The 14,178-nt window shown below is 34.8% G+C and overlaps 1 pseudogene; it reads right to left on the bottom strand.

The window, feature by feature from the left end:
* Positions 1–8,387: 8,387 nt before the first annotated feature.
* On the bottom strand, positions 8,388–10,956 carry LOC131922873 (large ribosomal subunit protein uL16-like; annotated as a pseudogene).
* Positions 10,957–14,178: the final 3,222 nt, after the last annotated feature.

Raw genomic sequence — 14,178 nt, 5'->3', positions numbered from 1 at the left:
CTAGAAATGGAACACCCAGTTATTTACATCTTTTTAAAATTTCATTCATCTCCTAGTTTTAGATCCCCTTTGGTGGTGTTGGAAGTTTGAGTTCACTGAATACAATCATAGTCTATATTTTTGTTAAATCCCTTATGCAGAATGATTTCATGAATTAAAAAAAAAGTTCTAACATATGAGATGGAGACTTGGAGACCAAAGTTAAATTATTGATTCATACAAAATAATTGCACTGGATTATTCCTTTGGAGAATTTGGATGTCTAATCTAATTCTAAATGTAAAATTACATTTCACCTGAAGCAAACATAACCCTTGCTAAAAATTAATTGAATTGAGCTACAAAATTTTTCATTGTAAAGTTGGTTCTTGTAGCCATGTCTGCCAAGGACTGATTAACTGAGCAGTTGATGCCAGATAAGCTTTCCAAATGAGAGAGTGAGGAATCGAATCTTTGAAGACATGACCTGAAACAGAAGATTTTTCCGAACAACCCATCACAATTTCTGACAAACCACAACTTCATTCTATCCCACTAAATAAAAATGTGACATTATGGAAGAACTTCATATTTCAGTCTTTACTCCTCTTTAACAACTGTATTTAAGTACAAAACATTATATATTTACATTTTTAAAAAAACACAATGTGCTCAATTTTTTCATAACATTCATAATATGGTCAATCTTGCTAAATAAACATGGCATGCCTTCTCCTGTGAGTTTCCCTAACATCTGCTAATATGGAATTATATTTTATCATCAAATAAAATTTTCTACCAATCAAGTTGTAAGAAAAAAATAGTATCTAAGTAAGATTTTGTTTACTCACCTGTCACACATTCTTACTCTTTCTAAATTGTACCACAAAATAATTTTTTAGGTTAATGTATAATTAATGTCATTAATGGCTAGAGAAATTGCACCTTTCATAAAGAATTACTATAATTTTAATAAAATATAAATTATTCTATATGATTAGAAAATATATTATATTATTATTAAATATTATGTCACTTTTTCTCATCCCTTAATTATTAGACAGATCTAGAGTAAAGCAAATTTTACTTTACACAAACTTCTAATAATATGTGTAATTTGTACTATATACAAATATACAAATGAACTTACTAGCTATATACGTATAACATAGCACCAAAAGTTGTAAAACACTAGTAATTGATAGCGTTATTTATGTGTAATTTAATATAGTAAATAAATGGTAGTGCAGGAGGTAGTATAAGAAAGAATATGTTAGCCGGGCGGTGGTGGCGCACGCCTTTAATCCCAGCACCCAGGAGGCAGAGCCAGGAGGATCTCTGTGAGTTCGGGGCCAGCCTGGTCTACAAAGTAAGTTCCAGGAAAGGCCCCAAGCTACACAGAGAAACCCTGTCTCGAAAAACCAAAAAAAAAAAAGAAAAAAAAAGAAAAGAAAGAATATGTTATGTATGTATATGTACATAAATACATAATTTTAGCTTTTATAAAATAATTCTACAAACTCTTCTAAATAAAAATTATATTATTAAAGTTTTTCCTGTCATAAGCACATTTGTAGTGACAAGCACTCCATATATATACTTCAGATGGTAAAATGAATCCTCCTTCTAGACAGTTATGCACCAACAAAGACAATGTTAGCAAGTAATGAAACAAATTGAAATAGTTGTTTGTTGAGAGTTAAAATAAAAAAACAAAGCAGCTTGTTATAAAATAAGAAAAAAGAAGCTAGAAAAATAGTCAGAACAAACCTCTACTGTCTCATAATGCACACAGTAGACTTAATAGATCTAATGATTACATTGCAAGAATAATGAAATTATACATGTATATAATATTTACACATATGCATATCCATGTATATAAATGTTCAAAGCCATGATATTAGTAGAAAACAAGGAATGGAAACAATTCTAGCATCCACCAAAAGAGAAACATTTAAAGGAAAGTGTTATATAATCACACAATAGTATACTATTTGACAATGTAAAATAAATTGTTTATGTTCCATAATATGATTGAATGATGAAAATAGACAAAGGAAGTCAGAAATTAAGTCCATATATTGTATTATTTTATTAATATGAAATTTTGAAAAAATAATTATACATATATATATATATATATATATATACAATTCTGAAAGATTAATGGGTATTAATATGAGACAAAGAAGAAACAAGGAAAGATTACTACATGCTGTTGTCTTAGTAATAGTAAATCAAGTCCATGATTTAACAGACAGTAAAATGCATACATTGTGTAGGGGCATTGTGTCACATATTGATTATATCAGAATAAATCTCCTGATACCTAATGTCCCCTGATCAAAATTGTATCACTTCTCTTCTCTGAATAATATAAATTTTTGGACTTTAAGATCAGTGAATAAAAAATAGTATTTATGTGTTTAATTTTGGATACTATGTTTTTAGAATTGCTGAATTATTTTATTTTTTAACAGAAAAAAAGATTGTCTCATGGTTCTTTCTAGGCATTATTTAACCTACTCTAATTTTGCATTTATTAACTTTATATTAAGATGATACTAACATTTTGACCTTGAATCCACATTTTAATGTATGTTAAAATGATAGTCTATATTTTATAGTTTGAAAGCTAAAGTTGTTGTGCTTTTAATATGAGTCATATAAGAGCAAGAAAGAATGACTAGTAGTCTTTTAAATCTGTAAAATCCAAATTACATTTGGCTCATTAAATAGACTTAAAGTCTTCAGTCATATTAAGGTATTTACAGTAGTACAATTTTATTGTACTTTAAGACAGGCTTACTTGGATCCGTAATATCTCTTAATAACACTACTTACTTCTCAATCTTTTAAAATATCTGGAAGGCAAAATAAATATTATTAGTTATTGATTGAAAGTTTGGAAACTATTCAATCAGGGCAATTTGGTTTGTTGGGAAAAGGAGTGTTTTTGAACCATTCATTAAGCTTACAAACATCGTAGTCAAACATCATATTCACATCTTTCATAAACATCCCAAAGTGGCTCACACGGGAAGTGGTAAATGATGAGATGAAATTTCTGAAGTATTACATTTTTCATAATTAAAAAGAAAATTGCATAATAACCTGGTTTACAGATGATTATAAGGAGTCAATAAGGACAATTATCTTCTTCTTTTGAATACTAAGTTTAAAATTAAGGTTCATTTTAATTTCCAACTCATTAAAAGGCAAGACCTAGTAGAAATACATTTACTCTGCAATAAAGGTGATACTCAGAAATAGAACTCTATAAATCAATCATCTACCTAGAATTAATTCTTTTGAATTACTTTAATTCTCATAAAGGAGGATTAGAATGGGATTTAAATAAAGCCAATATATTATATTTCATACACCCACCAAAATAATTACCTAATGATGGTGACAGTTTTCAGATTCAATGTAAATCTGTATTAAACTTCAAAAAGAAGGGTTCTTTCAGATCTGTTTAATTAATCAAACTTTACTGAATAATTAATTTGTTCATTGTTAAAAATAATGTGCCCTGAAATTTTTAAGGAAGATTAGTGTATAAAACTTATATGAGTTTATATATATATATAAAACACAAGTGGTTTTCTGAAGTCAAAACTGCTTAAGGTCTAAATGCATGACTGAGAAGCCAAGTTCATGACTTTGTTGTAAGGAAAATGGTAATAGAAACAGTATGTATCAAATATAGCACCTGAATGGACACTTGAAGTTAACAATATGTTAATAAATATTATTAACAACTGAAATAACATCTTATGAGATTTGGTTTTATTTTTATTAGTTTTGTATGCATATGTGTTTTTTTGTGTGTGAATGCATGAATGTACAATGTGCTTGGTGCACACTCATGTGTGAATGTGAAAGTGCATATGTCAGAGAATGCAATGGAATGTTTATATTTTCTCCAAGGTAACTGAAAAAATGGAATTCTATATCCAGAAAAAACCCTTTAAATATTAAATCAAAATAAAGAATTATGAGAAGTAAAATCTGTAGAGTTTGACACTAACAGATGTTTACTCAAAGAACAGTATGAATGAAGTTCTCTCTGTGCAAAGGAACATGGCTCTTGATGAAACTTACAACATTAAATTTCATGTGTCAACTTAATAGCCTATCACACTCAGCTGATTTGTCAAATAATCATATGAAAATTGCTTTCAATCTATTTTGGAGAACGATATCTACCATGATCAATTAAAACACTGACAGAAATATTACAAATTTGAGATCACTAGAAAAAAACCACTATTTATATAACAGGAAGCTCTGCATACACTAATGCTTCTAGCAGACTTTGTAAACTAACAATTTGGTTATATCCCTCAAATTATTCATAAAAATATGTATCACTTCTCAGTTTTGCAGTAGACATGGAGAAAAGAAAAAAAAAAGATGAGTTTGAATATTTGCTATTCCAGAACAAAAGAAGAGATAATAATCTTTTCCATGGGAATTTTCCTACTGTACTAGATGCAAAGTATTCTATACCAGTGCATACCAAACAACGTGGAAAAAAATAAAATCTAAATAGACTAAAACACATTCAGTTTGCCTGTGCTTGGCTGTGTTTTCTATGTGAAGTCTTCCTTCTGATAATTTGGAAATATTTCCATGTTATCTCTTGCTGACTTTGCCCATTTCCTACTATGAATAAGAATTCTTAACTACTTTCATATTCCTCATCAGGATTAATGGCTCTAAGATGCTTTCAAGATGAAATTTCTTTAAAGCACCATTAATAATAAAGAAAAAGGAAATTGAGCCTTAGCCTCTATATCCTTGGACATCATGACAAATTGATATTCTGCTGAACATAATCTTCAGTTCAGACTTCAGATTATGATGTAGCTTATGCAGTACACATTATATGTCTACTCTAGTATGCGGGTCGTACACATTGAAATTGCAAATCTCATACCTGCATAGGTGATGAGCACAGAGCACATTCACATGTCAAGCTATATGTGTTCTTCACAAAGTAATCAATATGATAATTAATTTCATGAATGAATTATAATTAATTAAAATGCACCCAGACCTACAAAGAAGTTAAGCAAGTTAAGGTCATCATAAATAGCATGCATTTTTGATGTATCTCATATTGTAACATCTCTTTAAATCTTATGGCAGCTAATCTACAGTAAGCTATTCTTCATAACCAGAATAGGCCATATTTTCTTTTATGGGAGGCTCACTAATGTATGAATTAAAAATTAAACATCATAAAGTATACAATAGTAGTGTTGCCAAAGAAGATAGCTATATCTTTCAATTCCTGCTTGATTTTGTGATCATGTAAGCAGACAATGTTTAATTCTGTCAGCTTATAGGATATAATTTAATATGCACACACATACACAGTTTGTATGAGAAACACAATTAATTTTGATATGTTTAAATATGGTGGTATTTTAATCCAAACATATATTTCAAAGCAATGCTTTGGACTCACAAGTTTAGTGATGATAACCCTGATGAGAATGTGGATAGTAAAATATCAGAACTGGCAGCACACAACTCCAATTTAGAAAAGAAATTAGATTTCCCTGCAAAGTAGATTAGAGAAGGAAGTGGAGACAAAGAGCAGAACAACACAAAGACAATTCAAGCAAACATTTCACTACGGGCGAGAAGGAGCTACATTTCTGCTTAATGAAGTGGATGATTTAGAGACTGAGTTCTCAGATTTTAAACAGGAGTGGAGAAAGGAGAAATGTAAAACAGTCTCTGGGCAACCTGCTTCTAGACAAAAACATTTGTGTCCAACCTCATATACCACCTTTGCTTTTCTGTAGCTCTAGAAATCTAAAATACTAAGTTGTCTTAAAAATGAAGAATATTTATGCTTAAAATCTATTTTAATAGCTGTACATAAACATATAGCTTCTGGCAAAAATAAAAAACATAATAAAAAGTGTAACTTAAATGGCTCTGTGGTGGATGGAAAGTGTAACTCTCACAAGTGTAGTTGTAACCAGCTAATACATATTCATTGATTTCTTATTAGGTACCAAGGCCTTTTCTAGGCTGTAAAGATGATCTTCATGCTTCTGACATTCTATTGAAAGAGCAACAGTGGGCCGGGCGGTGGTGGCGCACGCCTTTAATCCCAGCACTCGGGAGGCAGAGCCAGGCGGATCTCTGTGAGTTCGAGGCCAGCCTGGGCTACCAAGTGAGTTCCAGGAGAGGCGCAAAGCTACACAGAGAAACCCTGTCTCGAAAAACCAAAAAAAAAAAAAAAAAAAGAAAAGAAAAAAAAAAGAGCAACAGTGAAAAAAGGGAAACGGAATGTTTCCCTATGTTACGAAAGATGCTGATTATTAAAAGAGAATTGGGGAAGAGTACTAAGAGGTACGCGTGTAGTGGGTGAGAGCTAAAATACAAACAAAAAATCAAAAAATAACTTAATGGGAAAATTATGTGGGTGCTGGAGAGATGACTGAGGAGGGATGAGCACCCAGTACTCAATCATGAGGACCAAAGTTCAGATCCTAACACCCACTGAAAAATTCTGGATGTCCTATTCATGACTGTAAGCTTACCTCCAAGAATGAGGATTGGGGAAGAGGCAGGAGAATTTCTGGGGCCTGCTGGCATCCAGTCCAGCTGAGAAAATGTGAGAACTGGATTCAAAGAGAGATCCAGCCTCAAAGAAATTGGTGAAAATATAATAGAGGAGAGCACTTCTGGCCTCTGCAGACATCAAGTTATTCTATCCAAGTGGTCAGCACTAAGCATACGTACAAACCAGCAACAGTGTGGTGGTTTGAATGAAAATGGCCCCCAAAGGGAATGGCACTATTAGGAGGTGTGGCCTTGTGGAGTAGGTGTGGGCTTGTTAAAGGAAGTGTGTCACGGTGGGGGTGGGTTTTGAGTTGCTCAAGCGACTCCCAGTGTCACAGTCCACTTGCTGTGGCCTGCTGATCAAGATGTAACCAGCAGCACGTCTGCCTGCATGCAGCTATGCTTCCCGCCATGATGATAAGGGACTATAAAACTATAAGCCATGGTGTCTCTTCACAGCAATAGAAACCCTAAGACAAATATAAGGCCTGAGGAGACAGGAACTAAAGGCTTCTTTTGGCAGAATCATCCCTTTCAGCTAGAGGCTCTTTCAGGATGAGAAGTTGGTGAGGTAAGAGGTGGTGGCTGTGGCTTGCTCTGCTTCTCTGATCTTTCAGCTTTCACCTTAGTATCTGGTCCTGGGATCTCTTATTAAAAAACCATTTAGATTTCATGTTACAGACAAACAGTAAATAGACTCTATTTATATAATTCAGTGTAATTACAAGAAAAAAAATTGTGAGTCCCAGAGGAAGTGTTGGGAGGGCTAGTGAGGGGAAGAGAGGGAGTGGTGGAGACAGTGTAAAGAGTGCATCCACATATGGAATTCTCAAAATTGAAAATATTTATTAAAATATAGAATGTGTGTTTCATATTTTTAATTCATCGTTGGTTTGCTCAGCTGCTTTTAAGCCTTAGCAGGACAGTGGGGCAGAATTGAGGGGGAATTGCTCACTCCCTGGTAGCATGGAGAGCAAGGGGAAACCATATTTCAACGGTACAGCCTCTCTGCTCAACCTAGCAAATTATGAATCCATAAATGGACATCTACTAGTGAGGAACCCGCCTTAGTGGCCCAGGGTACACCTGTGTCGCTTGCTGTAGTGCAAAGCAGCTTTCAGCACTTGAGTTTTGGGGAAGAATTTCAGATAGAAACTGTAACATTTGCTAGAGAAAGGTAGAAGATTGGTATTACCCACAATAGCTGACTTCTTTTCCATTAATAAAATTCTCATTTTTAAATAACAAATCATAATTGCAAACATGTGTGTCATATTTGTGTATGTGTGATTGGTTTTCTCGAAGGTTTTCTAACTTGTGGACTCAAGAAATCTTGACATCTCATTGCCTATGCCTACAAATAACTGGAACCCATAGATAGGCACCTCCATACCTCACTTGGAGATACCTTCTTTTTTAAGCAAATTAAAATTTTAAAAAATTATATTGATTTCATGTGTTTGAACATTTATCCTGAATATCCTTATGAGTGCTGTGTACATGCCTGGTGTCTGCAGAGGCCAGAAGAGGGCATCAGATCCCTGGGACAGTCACCTTGAGCAGCATTTGCCCTAAACCACTGAAGTCATCTCTCCAGCACTAATAATCCTTCTTCTTCTTCTCGTTCTCCTCCCCCTCCTCCTTCTCCTCTTCCTCTTCCTCTCCCTCTCGTCCTCCTCTTCCTCTTCCTCCTTTTTTTCCAGACTAGATGTGAGATTTATTACTGAACATGATCTGATGGGATATAGGAGAGCACAGTGGAAGGTCTTAGTACTGCAAGGCCTGTCACTTGTCCAGGAGACCAGGAATGGGATTTATTTGACTCCACAGCCATCGGAGAAGAGGCGTTTTTCAGCTACCTTGTCTTCAGATCCACCTGCATTACACTTGGTAAAACACCACTTCTTTGAGGTATGGATCTTCTGAAATGGGCTCTCCTTAGAGCTTCAATCTTGTCTTCCTTCCTGCAGCTTTGTTTGTATGGACATAATGACCTAACCAATGTGAACCCTGGCCTCTGTGTCCTGGGGTTTCAAAAGGCACTGTACATAACAGTACGGAGCATGTCAGCCCCAGCACAGGACAACATCCTGTTGATGCAGGTGATGTGGGAAGGTTGAAGCCTCACTCATATATGAAACCCATCTTTCCCACAACTCTTTATAATGTATTTCTTGGTACAAATACAGGAGGCCTCCAAGACTTCAGAGATCAATTTCCTATTCTCATCATGTGGCCACAAAGTATGTATTTATCAACTTTTGCCTCCTTCCTTCCCAAGTCAAAGAATCTTGTCATTTGGCATGCACCAAGAGAAGCATGACTTTGGGTACATCTTGTTTTTATAATACTGATAATACCATGGAAGGGTGGATGCCCAGGATCACAAGAGGATCTTCTTCAGTGGCTCCCTGGAGGTAAAGAGCTCTGATATCTTCTTATTTTGATTTTAAAAACCCACAAAACACTTGCTTCAGTTGCAAATACTGAAACACTGGAATGGGAGTACAGGGCTGTAACAGAAACCATTCATATTTCTGCCTCCATTCTGCTGTAATAAAACAGCTAGCTGTGCACATTGCCATATAGAATATCACAGCGTTTCCTAATACATGTTTTAACAGTTTAATCATTTATTTCAAATATAATTTTAAAATCATAAGTGGAGTTTTATAATACAAGTTGAAACATTTATTCTCCATCACTTTAGAATCTGAAAAGCAATTTCAGGGCAGGCTTTGCAAATCTAGTCTTCTGTGATTTTTTCAGGCTTCTGAAAGCTAGAATTAAGCCACACTATTTTCAATGTACATAACCATTGTACACTTATTGATATGCAGTTCTTGAAAATTTTTCATCACACATAAAGAATAGTTTGTGTTGAAGGACCAGCAGCAAAGAAAAATATTAAATAACTATGAAGAAATCACATATTCAATTTAAAAATAACAGAACCAGTGTTCTCTGTCATAAAACACAATATATAAGCATACATACAAGTGATGCACTTCTTCAGGCATATTGAGCCTTAAATCCAATTGGAAAGCAGTCTGTTCCTTTCATAACATTAGTACCACTATTGTATACATGGGTATATTTTGTTTCTCTGGTTACTTTCTTATCTCACAGTTGGTCAAGACCATTGCAGATTTCATTTCCTTGAAAATCCCCATTATACATTCTGGTGTTGTGAAACCATTTACTGTTCAGTCCTAACTTGATTTCTCCATATTCCATGATTAAAGGTGTGGTGTCTTTACCAATAGAGTTTTACCATCAAGTTGTGGAAAGTATACCAAGAGTATTAGCAATAGATGGTATATAGTCTAAGAGGTCTGCAGGACACTACTGACCAACACCTCAAAAGTAGGTATCCCAGGTGTTAGGATTTGTATTTAGCAACTTATGGCTTCTGGAAGGAATATTATTTCCTATGTAGCATAACTCCAATTAAGCTCTTTTATAGGAATAGATATATGTGCATTCTATCTATCCTTATCTATCTATGTATCTATACATCTATCTATTTATATACCTATTATCTATTATCTATCTATATGTATATTGTTGTGGAATATTATTTTAGGATGTGCTACATTTGTTTATGCTGTGGAACATTTGTTTTAATGATGCAAAGATGTGCTACATTCTTTTATGTTGCAGTTGTTTAACTCTGTGAGGCTGTGTTACTTTGCCTGTTGAAAATAGCTGGTTGGTCTAATAAAGAGCTGAACTGCCAACAGCAAGTCAGGAGAAAGGATAGGTGGGGCTGGCAGGCAGAGAGAAGAAATAGAAGGAGAAAAGAGAGATCCAAGGAATGAGAAAGAGTAGAGAGGATGACTCCAGGGGTCTAACCATCTAGTTACACAACAAGCCACGGAGAAAGAAAGATATGCATAAACAGAGAAAGGTAAAAGCTCAGAGGCAAAAGAGAGATGGAATAATTTAAGAAAAGCTGACTAGAAACAAGTCAAGTTAAGTTTGGGCATTTACAAGAAAAAACAGCTTTCATGTGATTTATTTGTGAGCTGTGTTGGGCCCCCCAAGAGCAAAAACAAGAAACAATATATATATATGAATATATTGTTTATATTGTTAATATTCATATATATATTCGTGTGTGTGTGTGTGTGTGTGTGTGTGTGTGTGTGTGTGTGTGTATGTGTGTGTGTGTGTGTATGTGTGTGTTATAAAATAGATTTAGGGACTGGACAGACGGCTTGGCAGTTAAGATCATTCACTGCTCTTCCAGAGGACCCGTGTACAAGTACCAGAACCAGTATCAATTCTGCTCACCCTGGTCAGGCAGCTCACATCCTCCTGCAATTTTAGATCCAGGGACTCCAGTGTCTGCTCTTGTCTCTGCTGACACTGCACTTGCATGCACAACCTTCCACACAGAGGCACCCACATACACAGAATTTAAAAGTGATAATAAAATCAAGAATTTTAAATACTACATTTTCAAATGACTTTTTTTGTACATTCTTGGTGTTGGTTCCTCCTCTCCCTCTCCTTCCTTTGCCCTAACCTCCCATCTTCCTCCGCTTTAAACCCTTCCTAGTCAGAATTGCCATTTTTTCCTTCATATCTTCTCGCTTGTATCTGTTTTTTTTTTCCATTCCACACCAATAATCCCTTTCTAGTTTCCTGGACTCTACAGGTATTCTAAATTAAACAATACAACAAAATCTAAAGATTCAGTGGTAGGATCCACACCACCATTGATAACATGTTCTTTTTACATTTCAGGGCCTGGGTAACCTCAGTCAGTCTGTTTTCTAGTTCTACGCATTTGCTTGCTATCTCATAATCTCATTTTTTTCCACATTTTTTTTAGTTCTCTGAGGATTTTATACAATGTATTTCTATCTTATTTATCCCCTCCCTAATTCCCTCATATTTGTTCCCCCTTCCTTCTCAACCAACTTTGTGTTCTCTAATTTAATTTAGTTTTTTTTTTTTATTATCAGTCTAGTCTAATTTGTGCTGTCCAAGTATTTTTGGATGTGTAGCCTGACAATAGAGTGTGATTGAACTACCAGTGTCAAACTCTTAAAGAAAATGGATTCTTTCTCTTCTAGCATCTAATAATTGCCAATGATTCTTCTGCTAGGTATAAGTTCTCAGGCCTAGCTACCTGCTCCATCTTGTGATTTTGTCTGGCTTGACCTTGCAGAAGTCTTGTAGGTATTCTTGCAACTTCTGTGAGTTTATAAATGAAGACCCCCTGTAGTGTGTGGAAGACACTGCTTCCATATAGTCATCCATCTCTTCTGGTTTGTACATTCGATATAACCCTCCTTGTGCAATGATTTCTAAGCACTTGAAGGAAGAAGTGTGGTTTGTACATTCGATATAACCCTCCTTGTGCAATGATTTCTGAGCACTTGAAGGAAGAAGTGTGATATAGACATCCCTTTAAGGTTAGTCATTCTGAATTCTCTAATTCTCCACAGTGGGTGGCTATGTTAATTGCCATCTACTGCAAATAGAAAATAATTGAAGAATATTATGCTACCATAGTAGCAAGTACATGAAAAAATGTAAGAATAAAATTTCTATTTAGAGAATATTCTGATATTAAATAGTGAAAAAGTGGAAAGTCAATGCAAGGAGGCCACTCTGAAGACAACCAAAAGTAACAAGATCTGATTGTGAACAAAGATAGAGAAAGGGTTGTCCTAGGGAAATCCTGTGTGTTTGTGTCAGATTACAAGTCCAAAGCTGACAGATTAAGCAGAAAACAATTTATTAATGGGATAGTAGGAAGTTTGAAGAACTGCTAATAAGCCTAGCTTTCTCTTCTCAGTTTCCCAGCTGATAATCCACTGTTATCAAACTGGATTAATGAGAAAACAAGCCTCTTCCTCTGTATATATGACTGGTAGACAAAAATGTCATGTCAGTACCATGACAACCAACTTGATCATAACTTCATAATCACTGCTGGGAATTTCTGCCCATAACCTTACCAACAATAAGGAATTGTGTGGGTTCCATTTAACTCACTTTGCTTATTTTTTTTTCATCTCATCTTCAAACAATTGTATATATTTATGACTTAGACATAATTGTCAGGAAACTCATGTGTTTTCTTTGTACATGTTGAAGATGGGGTTGAAAAGAATAATGTTTGCACCAATGTAGAAAATATGTTTAAAAATATTGAGCATGTTAGGTTTGTGTACTTAGGAATATCTATACATACATACATACATACACACATGACAACAGCAGCAACAGCAATTGAAGAACAAAAGATCATGAACTTGAAAGAGAGCAAGGCTTGTTGGTACACTGGGAGGGCTTGGAGGGCGAAGGGAAGAGGAAAATGATTAAGTAATATAATAATGTCAAAAATTATTGAAAAAAATAATAATGAGGTGTTTTTCCAGGTGGAGGCATTTTAGGACTTAAATTCTCACATCCATTAAAATTGTATGGCAAAATAGAGAAAGTTGTAGAGTTAGAAATAGTTGGGGAATAAGAGGTTAGAGTTGATTTCAAAATTTTACATTTCAGGGCAGCAGTAGGGTTCAGAGGTCAAGGTACTTCAATCAAGCTGGAGGACCTGGGTTTGATCCCCAGATTCCACATAGTAAAAGGAGGAACAGAACCCTGAAGGTTGTTCTCTGACCTCCACATGTGTGCTGTGGCATTCTCTCCTCCATGCACAAATGAAATCTAAAAATATTTTTAATTATATTTTGTTTTATTTGTTAAAATTTTAAGGTACAATGCACAGTTGTGATCTATTTTGTAAAGCGTAATAGTATTTAATAAAACAGCACAAGGCCATGAAACAATTTTCATTACCATATTTGAAAATCAATTAATAGACCCACACATTTATTGTACCTGTAAAATTACTTCTTAGACAAATAAGATTCATGGGTTGTTTGATCCTAGGTAGCTCACATAGCCATTAAGAAAATTATTAGAACAGACAATTAATTCTGAGGCATATTGTAAGTGCTATTGACTGGAATTTGGAGTCTATTCACAGCCTAAGTAGAGGGGAAATTTGTCCTGACTCTTCCCTAACTTAAAACGTGAGGGTATTTATGTGTAAGTATAGATTTGTATTCAGGTTCTCCATACAATCTCTTCAGGATGGAGGCCAACCAACCCTTCACGTGAATATTTTAAAATAATTTATAAACATATGACAAGAATTGTAAGTGACATAAAAATAGAGAGAATATGAAAGCCTCTTTGGTGTGAGAACTCATAATGTGATGAGTATTATGACGAAATTAAAATGGCTACCATGAAAGTAAAAATAACAACTGTTAAAAACAATGACGTCATGAGGTTTGCAGGCAAATGGATGGAACTAGAAAAGATCATCCTGAGTGAGGTAACCCAGACCCAGAAAGACAAACATGCTTTGTTCTCACTTATATGTGGACACTAGCTGTTACGTAAAGGGCAATCATGCTACAATCCACAGACCCAGAGAGGCTAAGCAACAAGGAGTGTTTCAGGGGACACATGGATTTCCCTAGAAGGGGGAAATAGATTTTGTGGGTGGACTTGGGGCAAGTGGTGAGGGTAACAGGAGGTATCAGGTGGGGTTTGAGAGAGAGAGAGAAGAGGGAG

Source organism: Peromyscus eremicus, chromosome 12, assembly GCF_949786415.1.
Source record: "Peromyscus eremicus chromosome 12, PerEre_H2_v1, whole genome shotgun sequence".
NCBI classification, from domain to species: domain Eukaryota; kingdom Metazoa; phylum Chordata; class Mammalia; order Rodentia; family Cricetidae; genus Peromyscus; species Peromyscus eremicus.
Note: the sequence above shows the minus strand (reverse complement) of the source record. Positions and strands in the feature narration are given on the sequence as shown.